Here is a 24,969-nt window from a genome sequence, read left to right on the forward strand (position 1 = left end):
GCTGTATTCTGCGTGGGGAAGGCCCAAGCCCCACGCATGGGGTGGAGGTTCCCGCCACCTCCTTTCCAATTTCAATCCTCCTCACGTTAGTGACCTGATGGTATAGCCAGGTGGAGGAGGGGTGGGATGACAGAACAGCTAGGGCACTAATGCGTCTTTGCGGTGCTGTCCTTCGTTGCTTCATTGTGTGTGACCGCTGCGTGCTGGCATGTGCTCCTGCGGCCGGTCTGCCCCGAGAGGTCAGGGCAGCAGGAACCCTCTGTCCCGCAGCTCAGAAAATGACAAGGCAGAGCTGCTGGAGAGTAGCCTTCTGAAGGACAGGTGCATAGCTCCGTCCTGGATTTCAGGTGCCTGAGTGAAGCCCCAGGCTGTTGTGGCAGCACAACATCTTTGCTCAGATTTGGATGGGCCTGGCTGCTAAGTAAGTGGGCCGCAACCCACCCAGGCCCATCTGTGGCTACGCCCCTGATTCTCAGCCAAAGGGTTGAAAATACTGGTGAAAGAATATGTGGTAAGCGATCTTGTGGAGATAGGATAACGTCTTGTTGGTCACTTTTAGTCTCTAGAAAGGCTAGCATGTTATGATTTTGTTTAATATGTAACTGTTTCCAAAATTCTCACTCTCTCTTGCTTGAATCGCTGTTCTTTGATGATAAATTTATTCCTGTTTTCACACACACTTTCTTTTTAAGTTCTGTGTGTTCAGTTGAGCAGTGGCCCTGAGTAGAATTGTACTATTCTTTTGGGATTAGTGGATCTAAAAGCAATGTGAGTTTTCAATCGAACAGGAGCGCAGCACTCCAGGGGGATTCTTGAAGGGATTCTTGATTAAGTATTGATAAAAATGGAACACAAATACCTATGAGTCTCTTCACAATCTAGACCATTTTTAACACAATGGGATCACTATGGAACACCATTCGTGCCTTGAATCACATGTTCCATCCTGCCTAACTAAACAAAGGGCAGCTACCAAGACCCCCCCATGCCCTTCAGTGTTGCCATTACCTTCTTCTGTACCTACACAACAACAAGATAAGGATTGCATAAGAGACAGGGCCGGCTCTAGGCACCAGCAAACCAAGCACGTGCTTGGGGTGGCACCTTTTCAGGGGTGGCATTCCGGCCATCTTTTTTTTTTGTTTTGTTTCGGGCGGCAAAATCCTAGAGCCAGCCATGACAGCAGCAGCACATTGTGCGCAGGGGTGCCCTGCGGCTGCTGCGGTTCACGCCACAAGGGAGCAGGTCCCACACCTTGTGGCTGGGCCGGGCAGGGTCCGAGCAGGGGACACTCGGGCTGGGGGCCGCCCTGTGGGCACACGGCACCGCCTGCAGGTGCCGCAGGGCGACTGCCCCCTAGCACCACAGCCGGGGTTGGGTGAAGCGGCTCGAGCCACCCAGGGACTGCGGCAGGGCGGCCAGAAGCAGCAGCAGTGGGGTCATAGAGGGGTCAACAAAATCTACAGCAGCTAATTGTGATGCTACAAACAGAATTGTGACCATAGGTGAGAAATACCTAGTACATGAATTCTAAAATCCAGTCCTGTGCAAGAATGAAACTATGGTAAAACACAGGAAATGATTTAGAATTTCCTTTTGTTGAATACTTTGAGTGTTCCATAGCTCAAGTCTTTAAGTTGCACGATTGTTTTATGCCTCTTTGATGGCGGGGTAGAGGACTGTCGCTTTTCCAGTCCTGATTTTTCTGTTTATAGTCTGGACTGTGTCCTCATGAGTTACAAGAAGAAATGCAAACCAGCGGAAGCCATCTCTCTCCTTCAAACCTGCTGTATTCTCAAGCCCTCACCTACTGATGTATAAAGCAAAATTATTTGGATTAGTCACACGATAACTTTCTCTCATTTATAGGAAATGTGTCTTTATTTAAAAGTTACACTCCTAATTTTAAAATACTAATAAGCACAGCCCACAACTTGCACAGTGCCTTGGTAATCTGGAGTATGAGCTGGTGAAGAGGATTTCATGTTTGCATTTCAGAATCTAGAAGCAATGTATTGTTGCCAGTGACTACTGCGTTCTAGATCAATTTGAAGAATATGTTTGGGTATCTGTCCTCTTCCCTGTCTCCTTCATGCCCCAATTTAAAGGTGTCTCTTCTGACACACTACTAAAGGGATGGGCCATGCCTGCACTACCACTTATGTCGTCAAAATGTCTGTTGCTCATGTCTCTTCCTCGAGTGATATATGTTACGCTGGCATAAGTGCGTCATTGGCAGGAGAGCTTCTCCACTGACATAGTTTCTGCCGCTCACTGGAGTGGCTTTTTCATGCCGACCGGAGAGCTCTCTCTCATTGGCATAGAGCGGCTTCGCCACATGCACTGCAGAGGAGTAGCTGTACGGTCCAGCTGCAGCGCTGTAAGTTGCCTTATTTTTCGACCTGCTTGCCATAGTCTGCAGACCCCAAGGGTCCGCTGACCACAGGCTGAGACCCACTAATTTGAGAGACTGTCAGATAGAGGGTTTTCTTTGCAAAGCCGCTCTGCTGGTCAAGGGAAAGGGAACAACAACAAAAATGTTGTTAAGATAAAAGCCTTCCTTAGTGTTTTACACCTCCAATGCTGTCACTGTTTTTCTTTCTTCTTCTGGATCTTCAGTAGAAAGTTACCAAGATTTTTAAAGGGATGTTTGCCATGGGACTAAGCAGCTTGAGGTCTCTGTATACCAGTCTCCCGACTTTGTATCCGAGTGTTTAACGTTGGACAGCTGCAGGGTCTCGTTAACACCTCTGACTCTCTGGGCCTGATCTTCCATCTAAATGAATACAACAAGCGCCACCCACTGACCAATGCAGATAGAAGGGAACACTGACTAGCTACCCTTTCCATCAGCCCCATCCATCCTGTGCACCAAAGGAGGTGGGGCTCATGGAAAAGCCACCATGTGAGCTGCAATGAAGACTGTACTGGTCTGTCACATCTTACGCTGGCGTTACGTTCCGCAGTCAGCATGTAAAGCGAAAATCTCCTATAGTCAAAATGACCCTTGAAAATCCCTTAAATCACCCATAAAGTACAGTTTTGTGTATACAACCCTGTACAGTACTATGTATTGTATACAGCAATGTACAGTACAGTATAAAATAGACTACAAATGCACAATTTTACAATATTTTTAACAACATAACAGACAGAAGAATGAAAGAAATGAACAGTACAGTACAATGCAGTACTGTAAACCTGAACAGTCACCAGTCATCCTGGATATTCTTGCTAGTCTTGTACTGTACACACTCCAATGATTAGTCTTCCTCTTCCCTTGACAACACTATAATTGAGTCATCAGGGCTTGATGTCGATCCAGGAGACGATGGACCAGGCATGAGTGATGGATAGCGAGTCGAAACGGCGTGGTTGGCTTTGGTTTAGCTCGAGAAGTTGATTGTGTAGGCTCTGCTGCTGGTTGTTTTTTCTTTAAAAACATGGTGATTGGCAACTGTTGCTCTTGTCACTTGAGCTCCTCAAACATTTCTTGGTACGGTCTCAAATCATCTGTAATACTACGCGATTTTGAGGCTTGCTCCACAGAAGGATCTGTGACGATGCAGTTCTGGCGGGACCCAACTGAGAGTGCCAATTCAGGACCAATTGCTCAAACAGGGCAGTCACAGCCCAAGGCTGGGGTTTTTCCACCTCTAAGGCAAACCAAACCAGCCAGACAAAAAGGACTTTGGTTTCACTCCACTGGCTAATCACAAGTCACACAAGCAATTTCCTTAGACACTCCAGTCTCCCAGTATCCCCACCAGTGCCACTGTCCTGGGGATGAATAGTTATGAAAACCAACACCCCAATAAAAGAAAAAGGTTCTCTCGATTCCAAAGAATCAAGCCCCAGACCCAGGTCAATATACACATCAGCTCTTACCCACAAATCACGCTGTTGCCAGTCCTTTAGAACCTAAAATCTAAAGGTTTATTCATAAAGGGAAAAAGGTAGAGATGAGAGCTAGAATTGGTTAAATGGAATCAATTACATACAGTAATGGCAAAGTTCTTAGTTCAGGCTTGTAGCAGTGATGGAATAAACTGCAGGTTCAAATCAAGTCTCTGGAGTACATCCCCAGCTGGGATGGGTCATCAGTCCCTTGTGTAGAGCTTCAGCTTGTAGCAAAGTCCTCCAGAGGTAAGAAGCAGGATTGAAGACAAGATGGAGATGAGGCATTAGCCTTATATAGGCTTTTCCAGGTGTAAGAACCTCTTGGTTCTTACTGTGGAATATTACAGCAAAATGGAGTCTGGAGTCACATAGGCAAGACCCTGCATACGTTGCTGAGTTACAAGGAGTATCTGCCTTCTTTCCATGGGTCAATTGTGTAGCTGATGGTCCTTAATGGGCCATCAAGCAGGCTAGGCAGATCTAACACCAACTTCTCTGGGGTGTCACCCAGAAGCAGAGCACAAATACAAAATACAGACAGTATAGAGCCAATACTTATAACTTCAACTACAAAATGATACATACATATAGACAGCATAATCATAACCAGCAGCCCATAACCAGGTCTTAGACACCTTATATGATCCCCTTTACATAAGATTTGGTGCCACTACAGGACCTTGGTTGCAAACCCTGTTCTATACGGTCCCAGTGTATATCAATAACGTCACCCCCAACGCAAAATTGATGCAGTAAGGGATGACACAAACATCACTGACTGCATCCCAAGAGCTCCCCATCCTTGGGTCTGTCTCACTACAGCTAGTGTTGGGTTAGAGGCCGTACCAGTATATAACAGAAATGGTTTATCAAAGTCATGTTCAATAACATGATTGAATCTCTTTACAAACTCAAGGTAAAACTTAGTTTGAACAACAGTGGATTGGATCTGCTTTTGCCTAACAGAAGTCACTGGCTGATGGGGCGGGCTCTCTGTGCTAACAGCTATTAGCAAGTCTTTCTTTTCCCTGCCAGCCAGGTAATTTGCATCAACACAAACACTAGCTTTTAACTTCTTAGCTGCTACCAATTCCAAGGCTGGACTCTGTCTTACAGAGATACCACACAAATCCAAAGGGTCTGAGGGTGAGAGTTTGCTTGCTCTCCCCTGCATCCTCAAGCATTCAGCCATAAAACTGTTTTGTTCTGAAACACCAGTAACCAAATCTGTCCTCAGACCCTGAAGCACCGACTGCTCACTCACAGAATCAGCATGGAGACATTCCTGTTCCAACACCATTGTCTTCCCAACAAGCTGGTCAAACCCCAGCCACTTGGTTATAAGGCTGCTCAACTATCCGTGGCCCCACAAAGTCACAGGACCTCCTGGTCAACCTCCTCCTCGCCCTGGCTAAAATGGCCATCTATACAACCAGGGAGAGGCGGTTGGCCAATGGAGACTCCTGCGACTGCAGGGCTTGTTTCCAATCCTTAGTCCGTTCACGTATCCGGGCGGAGTTCCTCTGGGTGGTGTCCACTGGCTCCTTTGACGCTTTCGAGGAGCAGTGGGCGCTGTCCGGGGTTCTCTGCTTGGTGTCCCCATCAGGCTCCCTTCTTATGACCCTTTGACCGCACTCCTGTCCCTGTTCTTTTATTAGTTGTCCCTCAAAATTAGTAGGTTTCTGAGGTCCTGTAGATCCTCCCCTTAGGCTGGGGGGGGGATCTTTTAGCATTGGGAGGGCTTCCGCCCGCCCAGTTTCCCGGAAACCCAATAGATACGTGACAAACTTGTCATAAAATAATCCCACGTAATTTAAGAAATGCTTTCTATCCCATTCAGACTGTTTAACAGAATGAACAGTGAAATGGTTCAAATTAAACATATGCTCTGGCAACATGAATAATCCTACAGAGCTGTACCATACATCTCCGCAGTGAAATGTCATTACATGCCACTGGAAGCCAGTGTCACAAATTTGCATTATTTTTATCTTCCCTATAAATTATAACAATACTCTCCCACTCTAAAATAAAATATTTTTAATTACTACCTAGAATTTATGTTAATCTGTAGACAGGCCCTGATGTTTTAAAGATATTCTTCCCTGGTGAAAAGGTTAACTTGTGGTAATTTCACACTCGTATAAAGCTTTCTCATTATGAGGTTTGGAAAATTTTAATTAATAATAAACTATCACCATTTAAAAAAACAAACAAACAAAATAAAAAAACTTCCTTAACAGCTTTTACTCCATCTGAGATCTTTTCTAAAGCTGCCCACACTGTATCTTTCAAAGGGAAAGTCAGTGGATCCATTCACAACAGAAAATTTCTGGCTGTTAGGAACTGAAACTTCCTTGATTAAATCACTTTCACACCCTTCAGTTGCAGTAAACTGCTTCCACAGGTTACCATGAGGATTCCTTTCCCTAGGAGCTTCTCTAAGCAGCAATTCACCCCTCTCAGAAATTCTGCCCTTCCCTGCTTCACCTAGGGCTTGCTCTAAGTGAACACTTTCCTGAGCCCCCACAGACTCTTTCTGGGTCTCACTTATATCCAGAATCACCTCTGGCCCATCAGGCAGATTCATACACAATCCCCTTTCAAGCAAACTTACATACTTTCTAGATAACCGGTTAGAAGCATTCTCCTTCCCTTGGCCATGCACAAGTTCAGGAATCTTTTCCTTCTTGCTACAAGTTGTCAAACTGTCAGTAGGTAACACAATTAAATCACCTTTTTGCTCCCCTTGTGCCCTGGCTAGGGTATCACCCTGATTAGACAGAGTTGCTACACCCTTTTCCAACCACACATTAGCAACTGGCAAACTACAAGCACCAGAATTGTCTGGTCTCTGGGACTTTGCTAGGACACTAACTGGATGCAACCTAGTTATAGCGCCATTCTCCCCAGCAGACACAAACTTAGGACCATTCCCTTCCTGGGCTTTAGCTGTATTTACAACCAACTCTGAGACAACTGAATCACCCTCTACCATCACAGGCTGAAAGGCACCTTCTGTCTGCTCCACAGACACAGAAGAGCCGGAGACACATAATCATTCAGCAGACACACAGCTTGGGATCTCATTTCCCTTGTCCCAGCACACAGGGCTGTTCACAGACAACTGCTTGGAGACTGGGGTAGCTCCTCTCCATAGGCAAGTCAATACCCTGACAGACACAGGCACATTCCCTTCACTGTCACATTTCTCCACACAGGAAACAGGTAAGGGATAGGGACACTCATCTTCCACTATCCTTGTCTTCCCAAACTGCTGACTAGACAAAGCCACCAGCTCACAAGGCTGCCTAGGCTTCTCCAAACTTTCCCTACCAGGCACATTGCCACTCCCAATGAAGAAGCTGCTGCTTTTTTTACTACACTGAGCTACTTTCAGCAAATCACAGTTACCCATTTCAGGTTCACTTTTACAAGCTGCACTAGCCACCAATCCATCACCCATCACAAATCTACCCTCTCCTTCCTCAGTTAGGGCTTCCACCTGACCTTTTCTTTAATTTGCTCCTGAGAAACATTTTCCTCACCAATGAGATCTTTCTGCTCTTGATCTAACTCCATTCACAGACACACTGCTTTCTGGCACAGACAAACCTTTGGAGCAACCCTCCTCAGGCAAACCATTGCCCACAATAGACATAGGTGTAAGATCATTCCTGTCCTGTGACTGGCTACCTGAACTGAACAAAGCTTTAACATTTTCCCCAATTAAAAGATCTTTAGGCAATAACTTCCTTACCCCAGCGATAAGTTCATGCTTAGCCCCATTCCATTCGAGGTGGATTCTGGCTAAAGGCACACGGACAGTAAACTCATAGAGGATCACAACATTCACACTCTGATTTGGTAAATAATCTTCCTCTTTGACTAGATCTGCTTTAACAAGAGTGATGTTAGATGCCATAATTTGCCCTAAACAGCCTTTACCATTGATTTTTACACTCTCTATGAATTTTCCATTACCACTCCCATACATAGCACTGGCACAAATTATGGAGCCACCTTCTACTGAACACACAGTAACAGCAGCTACATAAAAGGTGGCAGTGTTGGGGTACATTTGCAGTGATGAGCTGCTAAAATCTTAACAACAGGTTCTGTATAAAAAGTTCTGATTTAAGGGATGTGCCAGAGCATGCATTTTTTGTACCAATAGGGTTACCATACGGCCGTATTTTCCCAGGAGGAATTTTTAAATTTTAAAAATTCCGCCCAGACAGCGATTTAAGAACCGAAAAGCCTGACATGTCCAGGAAAATACAGATGTATGTTAACCCTATCTAAAGTTCTTTTTTAAAAAGATGGGCCTGAACTAGAAATGAGCTCCTTTTCACATGTGTGGGTCCCCAGATATCCCTATTTTATAGGGACAGTCTCAATTTTGGGGTCTTTTTCTTATATAGCCTCCTATTACCCCTCACCCTCTGTCCCGATTTTTTCACACTTGCTGTCTGGTCACCTTAGGGTGTGCACATGTGTGGGTCCCAGCTGCTCCCTGCCCCCCCTCATTGAAGCAGGTGTGCAGGGTTACTGCCCTGAGAACTGCAGGGCACCAGTGGACATGGGGCTGGCTGCAGACAGGGGCGTAGGGCAGGGCTAGCTGGAGGCAGGGGGTGTGACACGGGCTGGCTGCAGGCGGCTGCGGGCAGAGGGTGGCTGTGGGCAGAGGGTGGCTGCGGGCGGCTGTGACAGGGGGCAGGGAAGGCGGGGGGGGAGCAGGGGAGGGGCGCAGATACTCACACGGGGAGGGGCTGGGAGCAGCCCGAGCAGCAGGAGGCAGCCGGGGACTCACCAAGCAGCAGCAGGAGCCCCAGGGCCGGAGCTCCGAGGAGCAGCAGCAACAGGGCCAGGAGGCAGCTCACATGGCTCCCGCAGCACAGCGCCCCCCGGTGGCCGGGAGGAGGAATTACAGCCTTCCCAGCCAGAGCCCATCAACGCTTCCCTCGCAGGGAAGCCAGTTAACAACGGTTCTAAAACCGCTTCTAAATTTAACAACCGGGTCCTGCCAACCGGCTCAAGCTCACCCCTGTACATTTGGTTACACCCAGACACCTGCTCAGAGTTATACAACATACCAACATTGTTATAAACTGGACTTTCAAGAGGATACAGTTTCTGCTGTTCTTCCCTTGCGTTTTTGACTTGGAGCTGGAGTCTAGCCGTCTCCTGTTGCATCTGTGGAGTTTTCTCCTCAGCAGCCAGCAGCTCCAGACGCCCCCTACGAGCTTTCTCTTCTCTCTTAGCAGCTACTTTCTTTCTTTTATCAGCCTCTTTCTCCAGCTGGGCCAAGGCTTGCCCCTCTTCCATTTGAATTTTTGCCAGTTTTTGCTCATGTTCAGACTGCAGGCTGTCTCCCAAGGCTTGAAGTTTCATTGCTTTTGCTGATGCTTTCTGTCTCATGGTCAGAAGGGTTAGTCCTGGCAAGAAAAACAGAAAAATGACAGTAGGTTTCAAAGCCACTAAGAGTGTAATGTGCAAACCAGTGTGTTGTCTCTGGGAGGTGATGCAGAGCCCCTGGATCCTGACCCATAGGGATAATGGAGCCAAGGGAAATTCTTCACAGTGCTGAGTGCTCATTGGGGATAATCCGTCTGCACTGACAATCCTAGGGAACAATATGATATATTCAAATCATGACACTGCAAGAGCCAATACTGGCCTAGTCCACAGTGAGTGACCCCTGGAGCTCTCAGGAGAGCCAAGGGAAGGGAACGCGGAGGTGACAGGACAGGACATTCTGTTCTGGTGCCTCAGACATCTAGGATACCCCTCGATAATGACCGACTCTCACTGACACTTGTAATCACTTTCCCAGCTGACACCCTACTCTGTCTAGGAACTCAGCACAGGGAACTGCTTTGCACCTTTCCAGCAGTAATGAGACCCAGCTAGAGATGACTGTTTCCCAGGCGGGTACTGGAACAGAGCAGAGGACCTCTTACCGTCTTGGTGTTGGTGGTGGGGACAGCAGACATGGACAGATCGTATGTCTGAGATTTCGTGCTGAATGTTCGGAATCCCTTGATCCATCTCCTGTACTCCTCTCTCACCTGGAGAGTGAGGGACACGGTCACTGCACTATGTAACTAACGCTGAGAAGATCAGACATGGCCACCATGAGGCCAGTGAAGGTGCTGGGGGGTTGATGACAGGCACGGGCGTTACCTGGCGATTGAGGAGACAGTGCACCAGGAAGATGAAGGCTCCCTGCAGGCTGTTGACGATGGTGAATAAATACGCCATGACTGTGGCTGCTGGGCCGACTTGGAGGAGACCAAGGCTCCATGAGCAGCCCAGAAGGAAGAGCTGAGCGATGGCTTTAAAGGTCAGTAACCTGGATAAAGGCAGATGGAGAGATCCCGTTACAATAACTCTATGGAGAGCAATTGGGTCAGGAGGATCTGAGCAGGGTGGGGTGGAGCTACTGTCCCCTGCTTTCCTGTGTGGGACAGGGTTACTCTCAATGCAAACAAACTGGGAATTCATTCCCATGGATCCTAGATATGCTGTTCCTCCTGCAATCCCTCACTCCCTTCTGGTGCCAAAGACCTTCCAAACCAAGGCATCTGACCCTCCAGGATTGTTTTGCTGCCTTCTCACCTGTGGTCTTTGACAGTGGACACATCTGCATTGAGGGAGGAGAGTTTGTTTCTCAGGATCCACAGGGTCAGGGCAAAGAACGTTATATTTATCTATGGAAAGAGCGGGAAATATTTCCTGTAAAACATCCCATCCGGGGCTGGTGACTCCAGCTGAGGCAGAGAACAATCCCAGGGGACCGAGCCAAACACTGCAGAACCAGGGACTGCTCATTTCCAGTGGGAATCATCCCCTCTATTGTAATATCCCCTGGCAGCTGTCGGTCCCTCCCCATGCATGGAGCTGACAGCACAGCCAGGGCTGATCTGGATCAATGGGATCACAGAGGCCAGATGCTGCTCAGAGTTCAATATGGAGCCTCTCCAGCGGAGTCAGGAGTTATTTTGGGTTTACACTGGTTTAACTGAGAGCAGAATCTGGCTCAGAGATTCCAGATCCTGCCTCTAGAATACTTCCTGCCACTTCCAGGCTGTAACAAATTCCCCACCCCTCAACTTCCCCAGGGGAATATGTAGGGACATTTGTTCCCTCCCCCCCTACAAAAACCACTGCAGAGTGCAGCCCTCTCCCTTCCTCATTCCTTGGGTCATTAACTAGACTAGACCAAACTCTTCTGTCTTCACTTGGCAAAATCCTGCTGACATCCCTGGGACCTGGGCACGAGCATGGGCGCCAACTTATATGGGCTCCTGGGGCTTTAGCCCCAGGAATATTCACAGTCAGGGTCTCAGCTCCAGCAATATTTGGAGCTAGGTTTCTCCCCTGCTCTGGGCTGCCGGCAGCCGCCTGGAGCCCAGAGCCTTTTAAATCCCAGCTGCGGCCGGGAGTCAGAGGGCTCTGCGCTGCCTGCTGCGGCGGGGATCCCAGAGCCCTCTGACTCCCCGCCGCGGCTGGGATTTAAAGGGCTCTGGGCTCCCCGCGGCTGCCAGCAGCCCAGAGCCCTTTGAATCCCAGCCCCTGGCCGCTGATTGCCCCCTCCCCAGACCCCTGCCCCAACTGCCCCCCAGGACCCCCACCCCCTATCTAAGCACCACTGGTCCTTGTCCCCGACACCCCCTCCCGAGACCCCTGCCCCTAACTGCCCCTTGGGACCTCAGCCCCTATCTAAGCCTCCCTTCTCCTTGTCCCCAACTGCCCCCTCCTGAGATCCCACCCAACTTCCCCCCAGGACCCTCCTACCTGTCCCCTGATAAACCTCCTGGACTCCCATGCCTATCCAATTGCTGCCTGTCCCCTGACTGCCCCTCTGAACCTCTGCCCCATCCAACCCCCCCTGCTCCTTGTCCCTTGATTGCCCCCCGGAACCGCCTACCCCTTCTCCAACCCCCAAACCGCTTACTGTGCCACTCAGACCAGCGTGTCTGGCTCCGTGCAGCTCCAGACAGTTGCTGCCATGCTCCCCCATGGAGCCCACAGCCCTCTCCCACCCCCAGCACCTGCCTTCCAGATTTGAACACCTCAAAATTCAGGAGTGCTCAAGCTCGGTTTGGGCAGCTTTTACTTCATTTCTCCCAAATCAGTTTCCCCTGCAAGGTGCCAACTGAAGGTGTTGGAGAACAGAGAGATCAGGTGGCCTCCTAATGCCTGGAAAAGAGACAAAGGCTGGAGGAGGGAGTGTCAGTGCCTGTGTGAACTTCTGGGAAGTGCACGGTGTGGAAGGGGATGCTGTGATGCTTTGGAACAACTCCATACAAAGCCAGTCAGGACTCTGGGGGAGCCTCCTCTCTCGGAGCAGACTGTCTCCAGGGCAAGAAGCTTACACCTTCCTGGGTCTGACCTCAGAGCATTCAGCATGCCCTTCCACATCATGCACTTTCCACAGTGAGTCTGCCCAGGCTGGTCCTGGGGCAACCAGAGGTCCCTGCACCCCAACTTCGCAGTCAGATGTGACTCTCAGCCAGACAGTAAAACAGAAGGTTTATTAGATGACGGGAACACAGTTTAAACAGAGCTTGTTGGTACAGAAAACAGAACCCCTCTGTCAGGTCCATCTTAGGGGGTGGGGAGCCCAGAACCAAGTTCTGGGTCTCTCCCCATTTCCCCAGCCAGCTCCAAACTGACACTCCCTCCTCTGGCCTCTGTCTCTCTTCCGGACAAGGAGGCCACCTGATCTCTTTGTCCCCAACACCTTCAGTTGGCATCTTGCAGGGGAAACTGAGGCACCCACACAGTATTCAGAGAAAATATTAAGAACATTCCCACTTCATCACAACAGGTGCAACAAAACATAATACTGTATATTGAAGTAGGCAAGTGCTGCTTCTGACTTTCCACTTTTAATTGACCCTTGTAATCTTGTGGCACTGACGCGTTGTAGCTTCATTATATATTGGCTTACAGGGCGGGAGCGGGGGGGCACCACCATTTTGGGCCCCACTAAAAATTATACAAACCTGCTGCCTATGGGCACGAGTAACGGCTGCAGGCCTGAGGGCACAGCACAGGGACTAATCCCGGGACTGACCACAGCAGATGAGCCAGGTGGGATCTAACTGGGTCTTCCCTTGTGTTTTATGGGCCACGTTCCCCTCCCTGCTTCACTGAAATCAATGGGGTCACAGGTGAGAGGAGAATGGGGCACTCTGGTTCTGTGAGGTACCCACCAGGATTATGGCACAGACTGGACACAGGAAGCTCCAACAAAAGCCCCTCTCCAGGCTGAGCCAGCAGCTACAGGCAGGGAGGAAGAAGAAGGTGACTTTAATGGGATTACTGCCCTTTTTCAGTCCTGGGGGCAGAGAGGGGGTGTCACAGGGCAGCTGGCTCTCAAAAGCAAGATGGATCTCAGCCTGCCTGTGACATGGCTGACTGTATTGCGAGTAGCAGGCTAACAGCCCTTCCCATGTACCTCAGCATCTCCTGCTTTCAGCCACCACTTCCTCTTCCACCTCCTCAAATGACCCTTTCAGGTGGATGGGCGCAGTATTGATGGAGGGCCAGACATGCAGCGGATGGACATTGGCCTAGCTACACTGAAGGAAGTGGAGCTGCCCTGATTTACACCAGCTGAGGATCTCGCCTGGGGTGTCTAGAACATGCCACACCCTGTTTAGTGGAGTCGCTCACTTTAGAGAGGGGATCCGCAGGGATTTGCACACAGGAAGAAGATGCATTTGTTTCCTACCCACCAGCCCCACAAACCCAGCCTGGGACCTGGGAGTCAAGCTGGGATCTTTCTGGCTTGTTCTTCTGCATCATCAGTGGGGTGAGGAGTGTAGATGGCTGACAGGGGGCAACTCAACTACAGCGCTCGGGGCAGCTTAGTGTCCCTGGGGATGGGAAGGGTCCCAGGGGGACATTCAGCTCCCAGGCAGGGTGAGCTGGGAAATCGAGGTTCAAGTCAGACCTGGGGTGAGCCGGACAAGCACATGGAAGCCACATCCCAGCTCCCCTTCAGGCTGGGCGCTGCACGTACTGTTCGAAAGTTCCGTAGCCACCAGGATTCACCGCTGCAGAAATAGCCACCACCAGGGCTGGGAATCCATAGCCGAACGGGTACATGAATCTCTTCTTGAACCGGCTGGCGCTGGTGTAATTCACGACCTGCAGGTTCCTGACGGTGAGGAAGAGGTGCAGCCCCTCCAGGAACATCCAGCTGAAGCAGGCCAGGAAGAGGTAGTGTAGGAGGCCAGCAATGACAGCACACGCCACCTGGGGGAGACAGAGAGCCCAGGGACACTGCGGTGGGGAAGGGAAATGCTGAGTATGGAGTAGACCAGCCAGCGGGTCACACCAGGATTATTGTTAGCACGGCTCTCCAGGTATAGCGCTCCGTGACCCAGAGACGGCAGGTTCCTCGGTCTATGGAGGGTCCTGCGGGTGCACATTGCTGATGCAGGAAGGGAGCAGATTAGTGGTTAGAGCAAAGGAGCAGGGCTCAGGGGACCAAGGTTCTGTTCCCAGCCCTGCCACAGAGTCCCTGGGTGACCATGGACAAGTCACGTAGGAGAGGAATCGAGGCACAGGGAGACTATGACATAGGGATAGAACTGGCTGAACTCCAGGGGTTGGGGACACTCAGAGCACTGTGCCCAGTGTGAAGGGGCCTAACGGGGTGGAAACACCCCCCCACCCCCCGGGAATCCCCCCATGTCCTGCACAGCCCAGAATCCAGGGAGCACAAAGGGGTTCAAAGCCACACACCCCAGCACTGCTGGAGGAACAGGGCAGAGGAGAATCAGGCCGTACCATACTGCCGGTGTGGATCACCACAGTGAGGAAGAGCAAGTCGGCCAGGAAGAGGCAGAGGCAGAGCTGCAGGTGGAGGGAGGTGCTGACGTTGCGGATGGAGCGGCACAGGAGGAAGGTGAGGATGGCAATGAAGAGGCACAGCAGGGAGAGGGTCAGTCCCACGTAGGTGATGATGGTCAGTGGGTAGCTCTCCTGTAACACAGCAAAGGGAGAATCACCAGTGACCCCAGCCCAGCCCCCTCGGCTCCGACTCAGCCTTTTCCCCAGCAAAGCCTCCAGTCGCTCCAGGGAGAGCTTTGCCCACGACTGGGTGCGGAGCTCAGGGTCAAGCCCTGCGATCCGAGTCTCACGGTGAGATACCGTCACTGTGGTGGGAGCCATTAGGACAGCGAAGCTGGAGAGATGGTCACAGCTGCAGGTGGTGTGAGTGCAGTTCGTGTGCACGGTGGTGCAGCCGTCCGGAGACCAGCTGCCGTTCTCGGCCACCACTTTCCAGTAGATGCAGAGAGCCTCTTCCTCCTCTTTTTTGGCCTGGAAACACAACAGAATCATCCTCAACCTCATCCTCACAGGACCACAGAACGTCGGTTCTGTTATCACATGTCTATAGCAAACCCAAGGCCACCTACAGCTCCACAGCTCTCCCCACGCAGCCCCCAGTGCCCACTGGGGCCATCCCGGTGACAGCGGAGAGAGAACCCAGATCCTGCTGCTGCAAAAGCCCAGGCCCTGCTATTGGAGCAAAAGGGGAATAAATCCTGCTAGCCGTTAGCACTATAAGGAACGTGAGCTGAGCAGTTCCGACAGCGTCCAGCAGAGGGCAGTGCTGTGTGCACACATACCCATATGCACCCTAACCACTTCATTACCGTATCTAAGAGTTTCTTGCTGATTCCCTGAACCCCACAATCTATAGAAAGCGGCTTTCCAGTTATTCTGGCTCAGGGGTGAGCTAGGCGGAGCTGTTACCCTAGAGCACTTTGCACAGCCCTGTGTCGTGGTGCGACCCCCGGTAACCTCCTCCAGTAACACAGCCCCAAGGCGTCAGGAATAAGGAGGCCTCCTCTTCTCAGGACCATCAGGAGCCAGAAAGGCAGCACGGTCCAAATGCCTGGCAGGAGATGGCGCCTTCTACATACCTCTCTGGAGCCCCAGATATGGAGCAAAGTGAGGGGATCTCCCTCCACGCACCTGTCTGTGGCGCAGGGTGAAGTTCTTGGTCTGGAGAGGTTAATGGGTCTCCCGTCTCCGATGGCTCCACTCACCACCCTGGAGTTGAGGTGACTCTTCTCCAGCTTCCCACCAGCCAGTAGGTTTCCATCGCTGAGACGTTTTGCACTGATTATGGAGTCCAGGGTGGAGTAGGAAATAAAAGCAGCAGCCCCACACCAGCTGGCAGAGGAGATGATCCCTCGTTAGGGTGATTGGGATACAATGGCAAAGAATGAGCCGGCCGGGTGCCCAGGGGGCTCAGTGAGTCTGTGGCAGATCTGGGAATGGAACCCAGGATCCTGGCCACAACTCTTAAGGTTTAGCCACTGGACTGTGCTACCTCCTCCCTCGGAGCCCCCAGGAACGCGTCCGGCTGGAAACGTCCAGCTGCAGGATGCAGAGATGAAGATTCAGTTTTTCTCAGTGGGATCAGGAGAGGGGCTGGCCAGGGATGAGCTTCCGCTGGTGCTGGAGGATTCAGGGTCCTGAATATGGCAGCTGAGGGTACACGTTACCCTGGTCCCCCACATCTCCATTTCGGGGTCTAGCTAGACTAGGGCGTCCCTGCCCTTTCCATTCTCTGGGCCCACTTCATACCAGAGACCCTCTCATGAGCTGTCTCCCCTCTGTGCCCCCAACTCCTCACTGCTGGGGGCTCAAGCTGTGGGACAGGCAGGAACGAAGGTGTTAGCTCCATGGCCACAGCCTGAGAACCACTGGCTCGGCCAGCAAGGAGCACTCCAGGGCTAGAGAAAGAGGCCAGGGCCTGGCCTGGGGATCCATGGGGAGGGAGAGAGGAACGAGGGAGCCCAGTCTGGGGTTCGGTGACTGGGAACCGCTCTGTGCCGTAGTTTGGGCCCTGGTTTCGGATGGTACCTTGTGTGGCTGCCTGAGTGACTGTATCACAGCGCACGTCCATCGTCTCATTGTGAGCGCTCAGTGTGAAGACCTCGCTGTGCTGGCTGCAGTCCCCTGTGACGAGCCGCGTCTCAACAGCTGCAGGGAAGTGGGGTGAGGAATGACAGAGCCCCTCACTGTGAAACCACTTCCCTGGGAATCTGTCCATTCTGGGCCAGATCCACTCCCCTCCCTTGGGGGGATCAGCCCTGCTCTTGTGTGTGTGTGTGTTGTAATGAACCAGCTTTGTGTGGCTGAATGAGTGTGCCAGCCCACAGGCAAGATAAGAGATCTACTATTGCTGTTATAGGGGAGTTCTCCTATAGCGCAGGCTGGAGACGTGCCTGTGCAGGGGGTGTGAATCCCAGCTTCCTTTGTGTTTGCGATTTCCCCAGTCGTGTTCCAGAACACAGGGTGGGCAAATGGCCCAACATTTCAAATTCATTTAAGGGAAACTTGTGACCCTCCCTGATAAGGCCCCCCACGACCAGTGCTCCCTGCCCCTCCAACCCTCTCCAATCCAGCCCCTGGCCTGTACTCCCCAATTTCCCCAATCTTCACTGATCCACCCCACCAGCCTCCCGACCTTCACTGATCCGACCCCCTGCCTCTGCTCCCCAACCTCCTCTCACAGTCACTGATCCACCCCAATCATATGTCCTCCCCCGACCTTCACCGATCCAACACCCGCATCCTGTGCTCCTCCCCTGACTCTCACCGATCTGACCCCCTGAACTTGTGTTCTTCCTCTGACCCTCAGAGATCCAACTCCCCCAGCCTGTGCTCCCCGTCCCTCTGACCCTCTCTGTTCCAGCCCCCCAGCCTGTGCTCCCCGTCCCTATGCGTTAGAGTCAGTGTTCAAATTCAGGGATTCCTGTCACCCAGTCTAGTGCTCTGGTTCCCATTTTTTCTAATTGCTTTGTTTGATGCACCCCATTCATCTATGTGAGTGTAGCTTCATGCTGTAAACACTGAGCCCACCGGGGACGTTGCATTGTCATGCTGCACACCAGCCATGCAGAACTCCAAGGCAACGCCGGGGACAGACCTCGGCTCCATGAGCACAGGCCCCTACCACTTGAGATAAAGGAGGATCACCATCAGCAGTATTGGGCTTATGACACACAGTAGAGCAGTGTTTGTGCTGTTATAAGAATCAACAGAAGCTCAGTGGTACTCAACCTTTTCTGTACAGGGATCCCTCTCCCACCTACCTGGGATCTAGTCAGGATCCACCTTCCATTTAGCAGTAGAGGAAGAGCAAGATGGTTGTGATCCCCTGATACCTCTTCATGTTGATTACCCAGACAGCAATGGTGGCAAGTGGGCTGAGGCGAGAGAGCCCTCTGCTAGCTCCATGGGTAGAGCAAGAATATTTGATGGCTCCTCCAGGCGACTCTGGGAAACCCCTCGTCCCTCTTGCTCATCTCTGCATTGGGATTTGGAAGTTCTTGCCTGAGTGTCATGGCTGAACCACAGCAGTAGCCAGGGTGAAAGAACCTGTCCCCTTTAGTGACTTATCCCTCACCATAAACCAGCCTCTCCTAGTGCATCGTTATTAATCATATGCTCCCAAGCCCCCATTTCCAGAGCTGGGGCAGATAGGATGGCGTAAGGCAGTGGCCAGGCCGCTGACATGACAAGCTGCACTCTGGAGTTTCTATTCAGCCTCTGGAACAACAAGCAATTCTGTGTTCAAGCACTGGGCTCCCTCCAGCTCCATCTGAGCAGAACAGGACTGCTGGCAGCTGGGGGTAGGGTGGGATTTCAAAGACATTCAGGGGATTGAAAATCACCTCCTCAAAACCTGACCAGAACAGGTGGGGCATCAGGCAATGCAGCCGCAAACTGATGGTGGCAGGTTAAGCAGCCCATTCCTCTGATCCCCTCCCCTCCTGCTGTTTTATTGATGGAATCCCATCAGTTTAAGACCTAGTCAGTCAATTTCACTCAAGAAGTTACAAGCAAGTTCAGGTCCAACTCCTGCTCTTTGGTCTGCTGGGCAAATTTGGGGGTTTTACCCTTGCATTTACCTGTACAGTTGTTCTCCCTCCCTCACGCAGACAGCAGGGACTCTCATTAAGGTCCCGATCCTGCAGTTGGATCCATGCAGGCCTGTCCCTGCGCCCACCCACAGCCGTAAACACACTAAAAAGGGAGGGGGGTTCCTTTCTCCCCAAGGGCAGTGATCGCAGGCGGTTGCTTGTAACAGCTGTCAGACAGAAACATGCATTGAAGGCGTAGGGCCGCTCTTGGAGTCTGGCTGGAGTGTCGCAAAGGTGGGAAAGGAATGAAGAAGCTAATAAATAATCCTATTGAAATAAACAGCAGGCGGGAACCTCTCCAGAACAAACATTCCAGGACCCTCCCAGTGCTCACAGCTCCATTCTCAGGCTCTCAGGTGGAACAGAGGAACAATGATCACTTTGTTAATCCCTTGGCGTCAAATCCAGGGACTTTGGCCCCCTCATTACCTGTCCCCTTTCTTGCCTTGACCACCCTGCTGAGACATCACCAGCATCCAGCAGCCTTAGCTTGCTGCTTCCCTCCCAGCCGGGTGGTCAGCCTCAGAAACAAGGATGGAGGCGCACATCAGACCTGCCAGCTGGGGCAGAAGGTGGAGCTAGGGCTGATAAGGATCTACCTGGCCTGGATAAGCCTTTGCCTTGCTACAGTGCCCCTATCTGTCACACAGGGAAGGACGGGATAGCTGGATACACAGACACAAATGGGAGTTAGGGGCTCGGCTTTCAATGGGAATTGGCTGCCTAACACCCAGCTGTCTTTGAAAACCCCTTAAGGATTAGCCTGTAACCAAATGGTTAATAATATACTCTCCCACCCACTGCACGAAGGCCCCCTTCTATTACTGTGACAAATCCATTCATTGAATGAAAGCCAGCAAAACCCAGACTGCCCCAAGCTCACCGCGAGCTGAGGTGAGAGTTTCTTTCTTTTGTGGGTTGTTTTTAAAACCTCTGTGACCTTCTCCCACTCCAGACACAGCTGCTGAGGTCTGAACACTGAGCGCTTCTGCACATTCGCTCCCACTGCCCCTTTCCCTCGACGAAAATACAGACCAGCCAGAAATGCAGATTCTTAAAAGGGGCCTTTCTCCATTTTATTTTGATGGAATAAAAATCCTTCACAGTCGGATATCGATAGAGAGAGAGAGCTAGAGATATGTATACATATAGATCTTTATATATATATACACCTATCTCTATATGGACATATCTATATATGTACACTGTAGAAAATCCAAAAGGCAGCGACTCTTCACAATGTTATAACCCGATGGAGATGTACAATAGACTAGTTGTTGATTGTGAAATGTGCTAGAGGTTTAACAATAGATTTCTAAATGGATACATCTTTGCTGTACAAAAAGTCCAGGTTTTTTTTTAAGTTCTTTTCTTTAAACACATTTACCAGAGGCACAGTTAATGCGGAAGTGTCTGAATGTGGACATGAGCCACGAAGCCAGGTCTGTTTTAATTAATAAATACTTATTCCTTTGAAAATATTTGTTTTCATGGATGTTTTTCCCAAGTCTCACTAGACGGAATTCAGAGACACACATCAACAGTCAACGCAGAACACAGGGGAACAGTTTAACTTCTGGTTTGAATTCACAGTAAGAGCAGATAGCGAGGGAGACTTTAAGAAACACAACACACAAGGTCAGGACTTATGTTTACAGTAGGGCCATCCCAAGTGCTGCCTGCGGGTCTATGTGGATTCCAACAAAGCCGCCTGCGGCTAACCCAACCCCTACCGCCGGCAGGGCCAGACTCCAACCTGTTCAGCTGCGGGGGTTTTATTGCTGGTGAACCCAGACAACATGTTAGGCCAGATCCTCAGCTGGCCTAAATTGGCATCTCTCAACTGAAGTCAACAGAGCTATGTGGGCTGCCAGTAGCTGAGGATCTGGCTCATGGTTCCTGTAAAGGAACAGACACAAGACAGAGACACGCAAATAAGCTGTGGGAATTTAGTTTTGAGTTAAAAAACCCAACGTAAATGTAAAGGCAGGTTGGACACACTCCTTTCAGGTCACCTGTCAGGGTCCCACACGCTTGGGTGCCTCCGGTTCACAGCTTTTAGAAGAGCAAATGTCAGACTTAGAGAAGATCTGAGGCAGTGCAAATGAAAATGCCCTTCAGAGGTTCCAGTTCAGAACCTGACTCCGCCATCACATGGTAAGAAACCGCCTAGGCATTTGGTTTGCTCAGCGCACTGCTAGGGTGTGGCATTTTGCACCAGTGGGGTAGATCTACCCAAGTGGTTTTGTCCCTCCAGTCATCCGAAAGGAGCCAAGGGACCATGCCACTAGACTAGAGAACTACAGTGTCCTCCTAAGAGATGGGCCCAAAATGATACTCTGGATCCAACCTGCCCATACTTGGATTCTGACCAAGTTTGGATCCCAGTCCAAAATTCAGAGCTGCCCCGGTCTCTGTTTGGATCTGAATGTAACAAACTATGGCTGTAAAATGGTTGCCAGTGGGGATCAAACTGGTACCTTCAATGCCATAAACACAAGCCCTACCACCTGAGTTAAAGGACTCCATCTGTCAAGCAGTAGAAAGCTGTTATAGTTGCAGGGGCCAGCCCCTACAGGGAGACATAATCATGCATACTAGGGGCCTGATTCACAGCCCAGGGAAGGCAATGGCAAGACTCCCACTCACTCAGTTGGAGTTGGAACCAGGGCTTGGGCCAATGTATCTTTGTAAGGGAAAGCCGAGATTGATTTCTTCTGAGAAAATAGCCATTCAAATCCAGAAAAGTACGATCCTTGCTCTTCAGGCACCTTGCCTGACACTAAGCCAAGCTATGGATTTTATTATAATCTCTTTAGATCATAAATCCTTGAATAATATCCAAATGAACAGACTCACCTACCAGTTTGATCCATATCCCCAATGCCATGTGTCTAACTTAGCTACGGAGCCCTGTATTCGGTTTGATCTGCTAAAGGAGGTCTCCATTAACAAGCTAGCATTTGCTAATAGTTCCTGCACTGCAGGAGCCATGATTGTCATTGTTTCCCTCTTCCACTCAGATCAAGAGTGATCTGTGGGACCTGGGAGTGGGCGTGGCAACAGCTGTGTATATATGTAACAGCTGGCAAATGAAGTTCTAAGGGATCCCTCCCTCGCTTGCTGCAACGCGGCGTGTATGAGGTGTTGCTGAGGCTGAGTCCGCACTGTGGCTTGTTGATAGGTTTGGAACTGTTTTTCCGCATGGTTGCGGCCAGCTGGCTGCAGCTGTAACACTGTTTTGAGCCCCAACTAATGCAGTGACAAGCCATGTGACAATTGCACATGCTAGGCAAATATAGGCAGAGCATGAGAACTAGATTACTTGGGAGCTAGTCCGGAGCATGTTATTGGCTAGCACAAGTTGTTCCCAGAAATACCTCCGCACACTGGACAGGGAAATCAATAATGGTGCTGGAAAGCAGGTGACAAGCATAGCTCCCAGAGAGGCAATCCTGAACTGGCCAGTACCTAGCAGAGGTCACGCTCTAAACACAGATGGGGATGACAAGGAAAGATCCTGCTAATAATTTCATGGCGAAGGAGCTGCCAAAGGCAGCTGATTACTAACAGAAGGTGGTTCCTAAGAAAAGATGGGCAATATTTCCTTAATAGGGGAAGATCCAGGCCTTTCTGCGATCCCCTGTCCAGCAGGCAGTGAGACTCACCCTGCCGGGGCTGACTCCAGCTGGCTTGCCAAAGCCAGTTGCTAGGAGTTCCAAAGGGAAGGGGAAATGGAGTGATGGCTCCTTGGTGCGACATTTCTCGGGACGCTTGGACAGTCCCAGGCAATGTACAGGGGCAACTTCCATGGTGTTTGGAGATGGGCCCTGGGGGCAAATGTCTTGAAGGGGCAGAAGTGGTTGTGTGCACAGATTTTATGTCTTAAGCTACAGGGGTAAAAACAGGAGAATTCTTCACACTGTATCGAATCTGGGGCTAACCAGGCCTTCACTGTTGACACTGTGCTGCACATCCTGGCTGCCGAAACCCGCCTCAGCAGCTCGGTTCCTCACTGCTTGAGCTAATGGCCTATTGCCACCGGGTGCGAACAGCATAGGTCCTACAATGCAGTTGAGCAGTTCCAATTCCATCTAGCAGTGGTTCACATACATTAGCCTGATCACTACAGAGCACACGAGGATGCCCCTTGTGCCAACCCCTGGCCTGTTGTGGCCTTGAGCCCCGCCTCAATCAGTGAGACGTCACTACCTCCAGGAAGTTTATTCTTTGTGAGGGACATTTAATAAGTTCTCTCCTCCGAGGCGAGGGGCACAAGGGGGAAAGGCTGTTCTCTTTGTTCTCTCATAGCACTTTCAAAGATAGGTCTCTCTCAGGCAGCACTTTGTATTTTTCCAACCCCTTGCAGCTGGAGATCTCAGAGCATCTTACAAACAGAATGAACACCATTCTGAGGCAGGGAAGGATTATTATCCCCATTCTACAGCTGGCGAAACTGAGGCACAGAGCCATGACAGGACTTGTCTGAGATCATTTATTTAGCAAGTCAGCAGCCATGCTGGGAACTGAACCCAGATCTCCTTACTGCCAGCCCCAGTCGTTAATCACTCAGCTGTGCTTCCTAGGGCTGATGAGAATAACTAGGTCGGCAGAGAAATACATGAGCCTCATTTCACTACATGCTGCAATTTTTCCTTTATGGAGCCCGAGTTCGGGCTCAGCGATGGGAGCATCTGTCACTCCTGAGTTAATATGGGCTGAGTCTATCTAGACATGCCAAGCAGGGGTCATGAATAAAGGGGTCTGACTTCAGGTTTTGCCTCTGAAATCTTTTATTCCCTAATAACATGGGCATTAAGGAACGATTAGGGAGAGAGATAAAGTGACACTCCCAGGACCCAGTGCTGCTGCTACCTGTTAGCTTACAATAAACAGAATTGTTTAGATTCCCAATCCACTTCCCACTGAAGTCCATGGAGTCCGTGGGAGTTAAATGGCACCCTTCATTTGGTGTAGGCCAGTTCTATAACCCTGCACTCATACTGCCCCTGAAATCAGAGGATCTCAATGTGCTTTTGCAGGTGAAGTTTCTGGGGAAACAAAGAGATGAAGACTTGCCCAAGTCAACACTAGAACTGGGAAAAGAACCAAGATCTCTCAGCTCCCTCTCCCCAGTGTAGAGGAAGTTTTGATCAACGCTTATTTCCTTAATAGACTGAGCCCTTTCCCAGTGGACAGATTCTCCTCTGCAAGCCCCCTCCCAATGCCCTAGCACTGTCTACCATTTGAAATAATTGAATATCAGAGTTGGAAGGGACCTCAGGAGGTCATCTAGTCCAACCCCCTGCTCAAAGCAGGACCAATCCCCAACTAAATCATCCCAGCCAGGGCTTTGTCAAGCCTGACCTTAAAACCTCCAACGATGGAGATTCCACCACCTCCCTAGGTAACCCATTCCAGTGCTTCACCACCCTCCTAGTGAAAAAGTTTTTTCTAATATCCAACCTAAACCTCCAACTTGAGACCATTACTCCTTGTTCCGTCATCTGGTACCACTGAGAACAGTCTAGATCCATCCTCTTTGGAACCCCCCCTCAGGTAGTTGAAAGCAGCTATCAAATCCCCCCTCATTCTTCTCTTCTGTAGACTAAATAATCCCAGGAATTATTGAAGGAATAATGAAGGAAACAATGAAGGAAACAGTTCCAAACCCGTAATTCAAACACCCTAACTCGGCCTTTGGTCATGGTGGCCCAGGGCTCATCATCTCAAACAAGCTATAAAGTGCCCTCAGCAGAAGGAAATCCTGGCACATACTGGTTCATTAGCCATGTTCATGGCCATTGAAGCCAGGTAGATGGGGTAATAGGGCTGGTGGCAGAGTTCAACAGTGGGTTTCCTAAGAGGCTGTCCCTCTTGGGCATTTCTTCTGAGCATCCAAGTCTCAGAAGAAGAATGGAGGGAGCTTCATGGCTTTGCCTAGGTGGGCTTTGTGGAAGGCTCACACCAAAGCAACAACAGGACATCAGCATCTCAGGTTCCCCACAGGACTATCAATGGGCAGAAGGAACAAACAGATAAACAGAACAGCAAGGGCCCGATCCAGGGAGATGGAGAACACCCCCCATTCCTACTGGAGTCA

The 24,969-nt window shown here is 50.4% G+C and overlaps 1 pseudogene; it reads right to left on the reverse strand.

Moving 5' to 3' along the window:
• Positions 1 to 9,142: 9,142 nt before the first annotated feature.
• Positions 9,143 to 21,742, reverse strand: LOC120406883 (annotated as a pseudogene).
• Between the last annotated feature and the right edge of the window lie 3,227 nt (positions 21,743 to 24,969).

The sequence above is a fragment of the Mauremys reevesii genome, linkage group 5 (assembly GCF_016161935.1).
Source record: "Mauremys reevesii isolate NIE-2019 linkage group 5, ASM1616193v1, whole genome shotgun sequence".
Classification (NCBI taxonomy): domain Eukaryota; kingdom Metazoa; phylum Chordata; order Testudines; family Geoemydidae; genus Mauremys; species Mauremys reevesii.